At 44.9% G+C, this 12,995-nt stretch overlaps 1 protein-coding gene across 1 annotated transcript in view; it reads right to left on the bottom strand.

Annotated features, from left to right (window-relative positions):
- Positions 1 to 12,995, bottom strand: part of ETFA (electron transfer flavoprotein subunit alpha) — a 456,279-nt gene that overhangs the window by 398,141 nt on the left and 45,143 nt on the right. The gene's annotated exons all lie outside the window — the stretch shown is intronic.

Below are 12,995 nucleotides of genomic sequence, written 5' to 3' on the forward strand. Positions count from 1 at the left end.
GCCAGACCGAGCCTAGAGCCCACACCCCTGGCCGGTTCTGAACCGCCTCGAATCAAATACTCACAAGAAACTCTGCACCTACTCAGAGAACCGCTAAACACTAGATGTAACGGACTTATTACCCCGGATCAGGAGCCTCTTAGATGCCCAAACTGTGCCTATAGGGCTTCGCCCTTATCCCATTCTCAACCTGCCTTCCTGGAGATGGCCCTGCTGAATTGCAGGTCACTCCCTAAACACCACACGGAAATTAACCTGCTATTAACAGAGTCGGACTTGGACGTTCTGTTTTTAACAGAAACTTGGCTGTCCGAGAGTTCCGACCCGGACATTATCCAAGCACTACCTCCTGGGTACCTTATTAAAACCCTCAACAGACCGACGGGCACGGGAGGGGGCATCGCGATTATCTATCGCGACAACCTCGCATGTCAATTCACAGATAGCCCCATTCTCGATAGCGAAAATGTCCTTTTTTCTTTACACCTTCCACCATCTACCACACTAACTGGGGTGTTAATCTACCGTCCACCAGGACAGGTAGGGTGTTTCATAAATTCACTCATGGATGCCATCTCCTCCCTGGCTTGCGGCACCCCAAACTTCACAATCCTCGGGGACTTAAATCTCCACTTCGATGATCAAGGCAATAAACTTGCCACAGACCTAAAAACTGATCTAAATTCCTTAAATCTACAATTACTCAGCAAAGATCCCACCCACATGAAAGGACACCTATTAGATCCCATCTTCTCTAACCTCTCTAAACTCTCTGTTCAAACTCCTCTCCCTCTCTCCTGGTCGGACCACTTCTTGGTTCCTTTCAAATTCCAACTTCCAGGGAAGATCTTGGACACTCCTTGCCCCCGGGCCCCGTCACGCCCATGGAAAAAACTAGACTCTATCCTATGGGAACGCTCTCTGTCCTCCACTCTACCCACAGTCGACCCTGACCCCTCCAAAGCCGAAATTCAATTACATAAATGGATTGGCGACTCTCTCGATACAGTCCTGCCACTTAAAGCCCTCCCTCCCAATAGGAAATCCTCCAAACTACCGTGGTTCACTGAGGAACTACGTGAATTAAGACGGAAAGGCAAAAGGCTTGAACGCCAATGGAGAAAGCACTGGAACACAGAAGACAAAAGTGGATACAAAGCCCACATTAGGCTCTACAAAAATGCATTAAAAACGGCACAGGCCTCCTACTTTGAGGATCAAATAGCAGCCGCGACCAACTCCGCAAAGGAGACCTATCGGATAGTTAAACTCCTCTCCAGAATACAGGAACCCCCACCACCACCTGACCTGGATGGTGCAAAATGCAACCAGATGGCCGAATTTTTTTCGAAAAAAATCGAAAAAATCCTGAACTCCCTCCCGGCGGCGCCAAGCGCACTAAGAGGCCCTTACCACCCGGCCTCCCAAGACACCCCGAGGTTGCTCTCCTTCCCCCAAATCACCACCGAAACGTTTCTCAACGTCCTGCACAAAGTCAAAAGCGGCGCCCCATCAGATCCAGCCCCCATCAGTAAACTGAAGCAAGTTGCCTCCACTATAGCCCCTCCTCTCACCAACCTGATCAATGCCTCGTTCAAAAGTGGCACAGTCCCAGCAAACTGGAAAAAAGCCACTGTGAAGGCTCTCATAAAAAAACCGCATCTGGACCCCACAGACCCATCAAACTTTAGACCGATCTCACTGCTACCGGCGATTAGCAAAATCGCCGAGAGAGTAGCAAATCAACACCTTTCTGAGTTCCTAGAGACCAATCACCTCCTCCGCCAAACCCAGACAGGTTTCAGACCAGGACAAGGGACGGATACCGCACTGTTAGCCGTGGTCGAAGAAGCTAGGGGCATACTGGACGTAGGAGGATCAGTGGCAGTGATCCTCCTCGACCTGAGTGCCGCCTTCGACACGGTGGACCACGCAACCCTTGTTCATCGTCTTGGACTAATAGGAGTGGCGGACTCCGCTTTGGCTTGGATCTCATCCTTCCTTGAAGACAGGTCTTTTCAAGTGACAGATGGACACTCCATCTCCAAGGCCCAGGCACTCAAGTGTGGGGTGCCTCAGGGATCCTCCCTGAGCCCCACACTTTTTAACGTGTACATGGCACCCCTCAAGGATGTTGTTAAACCTTTTGGGATCAAATCAATAATGTACGCCGATGACACTCAGCTTGTCGTTTCCCTCAACCAATCAGACAACGCCCTCTCCAATCTATTCAGCTGTCTGGAAAAAGTGCACCAATGGATGTGCGAGTCCCGGTTAAAACTGAATGGGGAAAAATCAGAAATACTCCTTCTGGGAAACCCAAATAAAATCCCCACACCCCTTCCCTGGCCACCATGCATGGGATCTCCACCATCCCCAAAATCTGAAGTAAAAAGCCTAGGGATATGGCTGGACCAGGATCTCAGTTTTAAAACACAAGCAAGGAAAACTGCGGGAACGTGCTTCGGCCTTATGAAGATGGCACGAAAGATCCTCCATCTACTCCCCCTTCAATCCAGGAAGCTCTTGATGCAGGGGCTGGTGAACTCCAGATTGGACTATGGGAATGTCCTATATCTGGGGGCCCCAGTCTCTGTAGTCCACAGACTTCAATGTGCACAAAATGCGGCGGCAAGAATACTCACAGGAACTGCAGCGATGAACTCAGCCAAGCCAGCTCTTAGAAGTCTGCACTGGCTGCCAGTTAAGGAACGGGTCAACTTCAAGACCCTGTGCATTGCTCACAGAATACTGCACAATGAAGGCCCTCCCATCCTCAGGCCTCTTGTGTCCCATCAACAATCAATCAAACAACTTAGATCTAACTCCCTCTCCCTTGCAAAAGTCCCCAGAATTAGGAAAGCCAGAACAGGTGGTCGCATGTTTTCGTACAATGCCCCCAGACTGTGGAATGCCCTCCCACTTTCCCTGAGGCAAGAACAAAACCACCTCAGATTTAGGAAAAGACTGAAGACCCTTCTCTTCCCCTGAGCACTCTCCCCATGACCTCCCACCCTCCAGGACTGTGGTCACTAGCGCCGGGATGCCCAAGGGTAGCTGTGCGCTCTACAAAACCCAAAATCAAATCAAATCAAATCATGCAGGAAAGAATCTCTTCTCTACTTTAGGTGCCTAAGAAAATATGGAGAATATTACAAACGTTCTCACCAAAGAAAAGTATATACACTAATCCAACCTCATTTTTTCTGCTTTCACACAGGCTTCATTTTTTTATTTGGCTTAGGTTAGATTTCAACAGTAAATGGCTATTTTGCGGGCCTCAGGAAACATATACTTTAGCTTTCTTTGTCCCATGCAACTGTAGAACAGTTTTAAAGGTATAGATGCTTTTTCGCGTTGATCATCACGGCGTGTGTATTGCTCTTAAATCTAATGGCATCTTTTGAGACCGGGACCCCCAGTTTATAGTGGCTGTTGGTATCGGTAGCAGTGTTTGAGCTGTTTAAAAATGAGAGGACTTGAATAGTTAACCTAGATATGCTTATGACTGAAACAACCACCTGTTCCTGCGAGGTTCCAGAGTGTTGGTCCTTCTTCCTGGCTCTGTTTTCGATCGGTTTAGTACTTGGTTTTCTTTACTTGAGAATATTTTATGTAGATCTGGAAATTTGTGAAGACATCAGATGAAGGCAATACTTTTGCATGATGGAGGAGTGTCTGGAACTAGACAATCCGGATTAATTAAAAGAGTTATCTTCAGCTGATGGCAATTAAGCCAAGCTTATAATGACTGGCTGAAAGAACAGAGACAGTGGCGTCGCCCACACTGCACAGGTGTTAAGTTAATATTTTCAGCACTCTGGGTATTCGGACTCGTAAATTTAAGTAGATAAGATATGGTTACCTCTTGCCTTTCTTCTTGTTTTCTCAGCACACAGCGATCTTTGGTGAAATCCAGTGCTTTAAATGGGCCGGTACTGTCTGGTACGGAGTACAGCACTTTTTTATTTTGGAAGGGAGAGTACCGGCACTACTCAAGACTCTTGAGTAGTGCCGGTACTCTCCCTTCCAAAATAAAAAAGTGCTGGAGTCAAGAGAAATGCTATACTTTTAATTGGAGAGTACGGGTTCTTCTCAGAAACAAGCAGGTACTCTGGTGAAATCATCAATTCTCTTCTGGACTTTCTTTGTTACTTCGGAAAGATAGCCTTACCAGAGGGGCAAGGAGTAATATTTCAAATGAACTGCCCCACACTGGAGTGCTAGTTTCATTAGCCTCATCATACATTTCCAAATTTCTCTTTCCTCATATGCTATTCTCAATATTCGGAGTGCTAGCATCCAAAGGGAGAGACACTTTTTTGCTCAGAATCTTTCACCAACTTTGAGGACTTCTATCAGAAAAAGGATGTTTTTGCTGAGCTAAACTAAAAACTCGGGTGACCAACACTCATCATAGTTTAGAAATTCACTCAGTCGTAGGAAATGATAATAATAGACAGATATGTTAGTAAGGCAACCTTGACTGACAACTGGTCCAGTGATCTTAAAAGTGAACCAGACTCTTAAAAGGGATAACTTGTGCATTAGGTCACAATAGGTTTTACAACTCAAGCAGGCCTCCTAAACAAAGGAGCGTCCCAAAATCCATACTGTTGGTTATTATTTGAGAATAAGTAAGAAACTGTAGAAACAAGCTTTTTTTCTATTCACGGAATGGCCCCTTTAAAATCTTCAAGAGAATTCTCAGGCCATGTGTTCTGTGTGTGTATGTATGTATGTATGTATGTATGTATGTATATATATATATATATATATATATATTCACTGAAAAAACCATAGGTTATAGACCATATATAGTTAGGAATTAGCATTTAAAAAACCTTATTTTACTCACACAAAACCATTGAAATTCCATATATAGTTAGTTGCACTAACTATATATCGCGCACCCGCAATCCACTGCTGATCATGTCACATATTACATCATTCATGACATGGTCAGTGACATCACTGATGACATCACTGATGACATCTCAAATGACATCACTGATGACATCACTGATGACAACATCCAGTGACTGTACTTTTCTGTAAAGTTAAAATATGTCTTGAGTGGATGTATAAGTGTCTGGATGAAGGATTTAGTAGGTGCATGACTGACTGTATGAGTGAGTGATTAAATGTGTCTCACTGAATGCATGGGTTAGTGACTAAACTGTCTTAATTTGTGCATCATTATGTCTGTTGTTCTGTAAACTGCTGCATGTGTTGATCATTAGCTATACGAGAGGCTATATGTGTTATTAATTGGTTGCCCAAGTATTTCTATGGGAGATTGAGTTTGTGTGGGGGTGGCTGGAAGGTGTGTGACTCTATGCATAGATGTGTGAGCAGTTTATTCACTAGGTGTATGAGTTCAAGAGTGCATGTGGAAACAGCTACATGGGCAGTTGACTGTGTGCATGAGTGTATTGATGAGTGAATGGATATCTCAATGCTACATGTCATAGTAAGTACATATGTAAAACACAGTACATGTGAGAGTTGGCATATATAAATAACTGTGCATGAGAGCCACTGAATGAGTGAGTGGTTGTATCGATCATTGTGAACTTGTATCAGGGATTGTATAAGAGAGTAAATATGTGTTAGTATATGTTTCAATAAGTAAGGTGTGTTTAACTGTATAGTTGAAGAAATGGAGGTGAGATTGTTTCTTTGCATGACTGACTGGGTGTGTGAGTAACTCCATGGATAAGTGGCAGTGTGTGAGTGTCTGTTTACACTGAGTGTATCTAAGGTTATATTAGAGTCTGAAGAGGTTTATCGTATTAGCACAAGAATGATGTCAAATGAGATGTCATCAGTGATGTCATTTGAGATGTCATCAGTGATGTCATCAGTGATGTCACTGACCATGTCATGAATGATGTAATATGTGACATGATCAGCAGTGGATTGCGGGTGCGCGATATATAGTTAGTGCAACTAACTATATATGGAATTTCAATGGTTTTGTGTGAGTAAAATAAGGTTTTTTAAATGCTAATTCCTAACTATATATGGTCTATAACCTATGGTTTTTTCAGTGAATTTTCAAGGTTTTGTAAATGCTAATTCCTAACTATATATGGTCTATAACCTATGGTTTTTTCAGTGAATTTCAATGGTTTTTTAATAGCAAATATCATAAGCTGTCGAATGTCAAGTACGTGGTAAGTAAAAACATTTTTGTGTTTATGCACACTGATCTGCTTTGAATGCTGCCCCCCACCCCTCATTTCTATTAGGAGTACTCTCTCTTTGCAGATAGTGAAGGGTAGTTAACGCAGCCCTTTGCCCCCTTTGTAATACGTCGTGCCTGCTTCTCTCTCCATTTGATTGATTGTTCTCTTTGGTTCATTCTCTATTTACAAACAAGCACAGAGTCGCAATACTCTGTTTAGTCTTTGCAGATAGCGAAAAATCGTGTAAAAAAACAAAAGGAATCGAGCAAAATCAGTAGGCCACTAATGGGATCTCTTTTTGACCTCGCTAAAATAGAAACATTAGGAACAACCTGTTGAAAATAGCAATGCGTATGTACATAAGCGGCGTTCATTTGTGTTCACAGTACCCCTTGTTGATTTTTTCAATCGAGCATTGAATTGTTCGAAGTTAATTCTCTTAAGGATCTTCTCTACCTGCAAACGAGGAAGAATAGGAATATTCTCTCTCCCTTTGCAGATAGTGAAGGGTAGGTAACGCAAGCCTTTAACACGTCGTACCTATTTCATTCCTCATTGATTGATTGATTGTCCGAACATTGACTGTTTGGGAATTAGTTCTTTTTGGAGGTATTCCCTGTTTGCAAATAAACGTAGGAAAATCTTTGCAAGTAGTGAAAGGGTACGTAATGCGGACCTTTCTCCCCCGTTGTAATCTGTCATGCCTATCTACTCCCCACTGATTGATGCACCTTTTTCACCCGGACCATTTACTAGAGATACGTCATCTGGCCCGACCAGAGAGCACCCCTAGTGAAAAGGACATATGCAATAATAACGAAGTGATCACTGTATCCTGTTAACAGAAACTTTACCATGAAACAACCTGGAAAGAAAAAAATAGGAAAACGAAAATCAGTAGGCCACTGATGAACATGAACTTTTATTAAACAACAAACAAAGAAACGATAACATAACGTAATGATAAAACCTATTAATGTCCTAGAAACAAGAAAACGTTAAAGTATGCCAGTGGTGAGAGACCAGAAAAACAGTCCGAGAAACCAAATCCGAGAAACCAAATCACCCCTCGCTGTCCCAACTCATGCACTCTGAAAGTTCAAAGTTTTGAGGAGTGCTTGTAACATTGTCTGAAACCTATTTGCAATTGCTTCATCTTCACTATTCTTAAAGTAAGTGGGGGCTGTTGTGATGCGGTGCCACCCTGAACCGCTTGACGGAGGCCCCCGAGGGACGGTGTCATGTCGCGGACTCGGAGGGGGCGCTTGGCTCCGGCCCCCTCCCCAAGTCGTGTTGCCCTGGTGTGGCCTGAGATCGCCCCCGACATAGGTGGCCGGCTCCCGGGGTCAAGCGGAACTTTTTTCCTTTTGGTGACTCTTCCATTCTTCACCTTGTCCCACAATCCGTTTCACCTAAAGACACGCTGTAGTGGGGCACCCCTTTTCCGTTTCATTTGCCATTCAGCCCGCTTTTGCTACACTGTGCCTCTTCCGCTATTCAGCTGTTTACCGCCCGCTCTTTCGACTACAGCGTCTCGCTCACCATGTACTTGAGTTGCTCCCGCTCTTGCGGTGCAGCGATAGGCGGCTGCCACAGGACTCTCAAAATGGCGGCCATCTCTTCAGATTTGGGCGTGGTCCACTAAATGGGCCTGCGACACCTTGGAACTCGGACGCTTGTCTGCTAGAGCTTGGGCTCCATTCTCGAAAGCGTCCCCTCATCCTTGAAGATTCTACAAAAGTCTTGGGGGCCCCCGACTCCCGCAGGCTTCTGGTGGGGAGCGCCTAGCATGATTGCTCGTGGAATGGCCACGACGGAGCTACGAAATGGTGGTGCTCTCATGCTAACGCCAGCTTCAGTCTGAAACATCCAGAAACACTGTAGACTACCAATTCGATCAGTTCCGGTAGCGCTCCAACGTGACCCGGTAGAGAAGAACTTGCCCTCCCCTCTTTGACTGATGGTTCTTGTTGCCTGTCCCTTCTGTTGTCATTTAACAGAACTATTTAGCCTGCTGAAAGGGGTTGTGTGCCGTCCGCTGGTTGGTGGAGACATTTTGACTATATTCTGGACCTGCGTTGTCGCGTAATGCGTCATATGACGCGCCGCGTTAGAAAGTTTAATAAATTATGAAACACAATAAACAATCCTTAAAAAATAAAAAAAAATAAAAAATAATCAACAAAAGCAACAGCTAGGTAATACACATATAATTTTATCTCCGTGAAGCGGAGCGCTGTTACAGATATATATCTTGTTTCTGAACGTTAATTTCTCAAAATGCACCGAAGCACATATATTGAGACCTAGCAAAGGCACATCGGGCTACCAGTCCCTACAATTTTTCCAAGTTTCGTGCAAATCCATTCAGCTGTTCGATCCTACCGAGAGACAAGATGGCGGCCGCTACGGACTGTTTGGAATGTTTACAGACACCGGAGAGCCAATCAGCTTCGCTTCGCAAAGCTCCGTAACGCGAAAAGTACGCGAAGCGGTGCGCTGTTACAGATATATACCTTTTTTTGAACGTTAATTTCTCAAAATCCACTGGAGCACATATATTGAGATCTAGCAAAGGCACATCGGGCTACCAGTCCCTACAATTTTGCCAAGTTTCGTGCAAATCCATTCAGCTGTTCGATTATTATTATTTTTATTTTTTTTTGCCCCGCGGGGCCCTTTTAAAACCTCCACATCAAACCTAGGGGGTGAGCGACAATGTACTATGCCCCCTTATGGTCATTTGCCCCTTCGCTTTGGCCTCCTCTTGTCTCTCGATCCTACCGAGAGACAAGATGGCGGCCGCTACGGACTGTTTGGAATGTTGACAGACGCCGGAGAACCAATCAGCTTCGCTTCACAAAGCTCCGTTGCGCGAAAAGTCCGCGAACCAGAGCGCTAACCGGTCCGCTGTTACAGATATATATCTTTTTTTAAACGTTAATTTCTCAAAATCCACTGGAGCACATATATTGAGACCTACAAAAGGCACATCGGGCTACCAGTCCCTACAATTTTGCCAAGTTTCGTGCAAATCCATTCAGCCGTTCGGGCTAAAAGTGAGGCCAACCGCCCTATGGAAATTAACATGGGAAAAACGCGTTTTGGGACCCCCCTTTTTTCTCGGCCCCCCCTTGACGAACCCCCCCAGAATTTTCAGGGGCTGCTCAGAAACAAAATGTGCCATTTTCCTGAAAATTTCAGCCAATTCCGTCCACAAACGCCAAAGTTATTAGACATAGAATTTTCAAAAAACCCATAGAGAAAAAATCCTAACTATATATACCTACTGGCGACCGCCAGTAGGTAATATATATATATATATATATATATATATATATATATATATATATATATATATATATATATATATATATATATATGTATGGAACATAAAACAAGATTGCTTATTTAAAATAATATGTTTTGTTCAAAGGGCTGAAAGGAGTATATTCTATCTCGCTCTATTATTGCAGGACAGGAAAATACTTTCTTCTCCTTTTGTCACTTCTAATATTTCTTTTAAGATAAGGCGCCTAAAGGCACTTTATCAAGATTTTTGAGTTTGCCCTTAAAGGTCTTGGCTCATTAACTCTGCGGTGATTTACTGTTGCACAACTATATGCTTTTCATTTTCGCTTTTAATGAAGTTTCTCTTTGCATGCACTAAATGCGAGACCTTTCATTTCTTGGACAGTCGTAGCCACGTCGTGTTTGAGACCATATTTCTAATCCATGGCTTCATTCACAGGGCTCGGCGTGACAGTTTGCTTGGCCTAATATATTGCCCGTGTGATCTCTGTTAACACTGTAGGTGGAATTTCGCCTGCCTCTAATTTGTTGAAGGCCTTCTGATTTAATTAATATCTGCGCTTTACCGGCCTGGTGTCATTGCAGGGTTAGTTGGTACACTGGGCAATTTCAAATGATGCGTTTCTGGGGAATTCATTTAAAATTTACTAATCAAACTCTTTTGTAATGTTAGTCGTCCCTCTATTTCCAATCTTGTTCCACATTGTTTGACCGTTTAATTTTCTTTTGCTGTGATTTACAGCTTTCATCATGAAGATTCTTATTTCCATTACTTAGGTCGGGATTTTTTTCTCAATTTCCCCACAGCTCACATTTTCGCAATATCCAGATTTAAAGTAACTTAGTATCCAGCCTGTGCGTTTAGTATTTGCAAGGTGAGTTTTTTAACAGCGTTTTGTTTTGTTGTGTACGGTTTTTAAAGATTATGATGGCGGTCATTTGTATAGTGCACGCCACAAGTAAATGTTTACAAATGGTTCTGTAATATTCAAAATACCCTCTAAACTCCTGACGAGTGGCCCAAGGTCAACAAGCAACCGATTCTTACACCTGACGTTCACTCCCACTTGCACGTTTTGAGGAAGCGCAAAATGTGCTACTGGGGAGCAATATTAAGGCATTTTACCCCTAGAGAAATCCCAAAAGAAAAAAATAAAGTAAAGCTTTTAGAACTAAAATGCAAGGCTTTTCTTTCTTTTTTTTCCTCCCGTTTCCGGATTTCATGCATCTTATTTGATGACCACCCCTTGACACTATACTAATATTGCGTGTTTTAGAGATCGTGTTACATCACTGCGTGTTTTAGAGATCGTATTACATCACTAAGCATCTTGTAGCAGCAGGAGGCCTGGCAAACAAGCCACATGAGAGAGTGACCATAGCAGAAAATACGTCAAGCCTTCTGTCCACCACCAAATTGCCAATAGCTTTAAATGGTCACAGAATAATTCTCAAGGAAGCCAGAAGCACAGTCTGGTGTCCTCAACTGCAGTTGAAACAGTCAGCAGGGGCGCGCTTGGTGTCTATAAAATCGGGGGGAAGGGAGGTGAGCATTAGATTTCCTCACAATCCCACTTGCATATGTTGTTAACATCCATTATCTGAGAAGCAGGACATGAGGGGGGGGGGGGGGGGGGGGTAAGAAACAGTGGAAGGAGTGCAGTGCGGAATGTTACTGGCACTTAAAACGAAATATTTTGTAAATTAACAATCTTTTTGTTTAACTTCAAAACAGAGCTGAGAGAGTGAGGGAGTGTGTGTTAATCTGTGTTTGCATTTAAAAACCTTATAGATACCTGATTGAAAGCACCTGTTCCCAGCTATTTACTACATAACACATTTATTAAGGTGGTGTAAATACCCCAACCCATCCACCCTCCCCCCCTCTCTGAAGCTACGCCCCTGGCATTCATCGCGAAGTTGAAAAAACTATTTGTGGTGTCCTAGGTTAGGGCCTAGCACAAAAGCAGACGGGAAACACGTGGCTGTATAGTGGGTGGCTAGCAGCAGATCAAGCCACGCCCAGGTCCATGGGCTCTTTATTTAGTTTCTTACGTGCTGGCCGAGCGTACGCTGGGCCAGCCTAACACAATAACGTTGTCGGGGTTACGGGCATAAAACCCCTGTCAACAGTGGCCGGGTGGGCCGACCCATTAACGGCAACATTACATTCCTCCTTTACCCAAAGAACAAACAACCTGGCATCAGGAACATTACCAACAACTGCAAACATTTGTCTCTAAAGAACAAGGTATCTATGGAACAGTCTTACTTGGTCTGCAGGGATTGGCCAGGCTTCGTCCCACAGAGGGCTGACAGCAAGCCACAAAGTCTTGGTACTTCTGAGATGGCTTGGGGCAGGGCCAAAGATTGTACCAGCTCCGACTGTTCCTGGCAGAAGGGGTCAGCGACACTCCGGCCTGGCATTCAGTCTCTCCTGCTGGCTGACTGCGAGGGTCCTGGTCTTGGGTCCTTTCGGGAGAAGGAGTGGTTCGGTCTACTTCTCTGTTGACGGTTGTAGGATGGTCCTCGTTCACTCCTTGCCTGTGAGGGCTGTCCGGTCCCACAGCTCCAGGTTCATTGGGCATGGGGAACTCCTCCGCATCATCCGCTGGGACCCTCTTGGAAAATGAGACATTGCGGGTTACTCTTTCGCTTCCTCGCGCAGCTGTCACCATCGTGCCTTTGACTTCTGTCACAGTCCAGGGATCTATCTCGAATGGCATTCTGAACTTCCCCCCAGGGTGGCGGTCTCGCACAAATACTCGGTCACCAATGGCGATTGGGCTTTCCACTGTGTGTCTCCTCCGGAATGCATCTTGGTTGATTTTCGTCCGCCGTGCTAGTGACTGGTTCGCAGGAATCGGGTACTCGGCCCACACTGGATGGTGCGGGATGGTGTCCGTCACCGTACTACAAAAAAACACGCGGCTCGGAGCGACTCCAGTGGTAGCGTGAGGCGGTATTCCCAAAGGAACTGGTACAGGGCTTGTTCCAGAACATGGCCGTCGGTGAGAGCTATTTGGATTGCCTTGTTTAGTGTTCACATCAGTCGCTCAACCTCTCCATTCGCTTGGGGCCACCTGGGATTCTCCCGGCGATGTTTGATCCGATGGGACGAGAGGTATTCTGAGAGTTCCGTGCTGGTGAAGGGCGGACCGTTGTCCATTTTGAGGTCCCCAATGAGGCCGTGTGTTGCCATTATTTTTTCGAGTTTGGGAATGACATCTCCGGCGGCTGTGGAGGAGACAATTTCAACTTCCGGGTACCGTGAGTAATCGTCGACGATGACTAGCATGTATTTCCCTCCAGGGAGCCTGCCGAAATACGCACTAGCCTTTTCCCATGGGGCATTGGGACCTGCTTCCATGATGACTGGTGCGGGTCTGCTGAGGAGGCTGGTTGCTAGGCAAACTGGGCAACGCTGGATGATCGACTCGACTTGCTGGTCTATGCCAGGGAACCAGACTTTACTTATGAGGCGGTTCTTCG

Source organism: Lissotriton helveticus, chromosome 3_2 (assembly GCF_964261635.1).
Source record: "Lissotriton helveticus chromosome 3_2, aLisHel1.1, whole genome shotgun sequence".
Taxonomy (NCBI): Eukaryota; Metazoa; Chordata; class Amphibia; order Caudata; family Salamandridae; genus Lissotriton; species Lissotriton helveticus.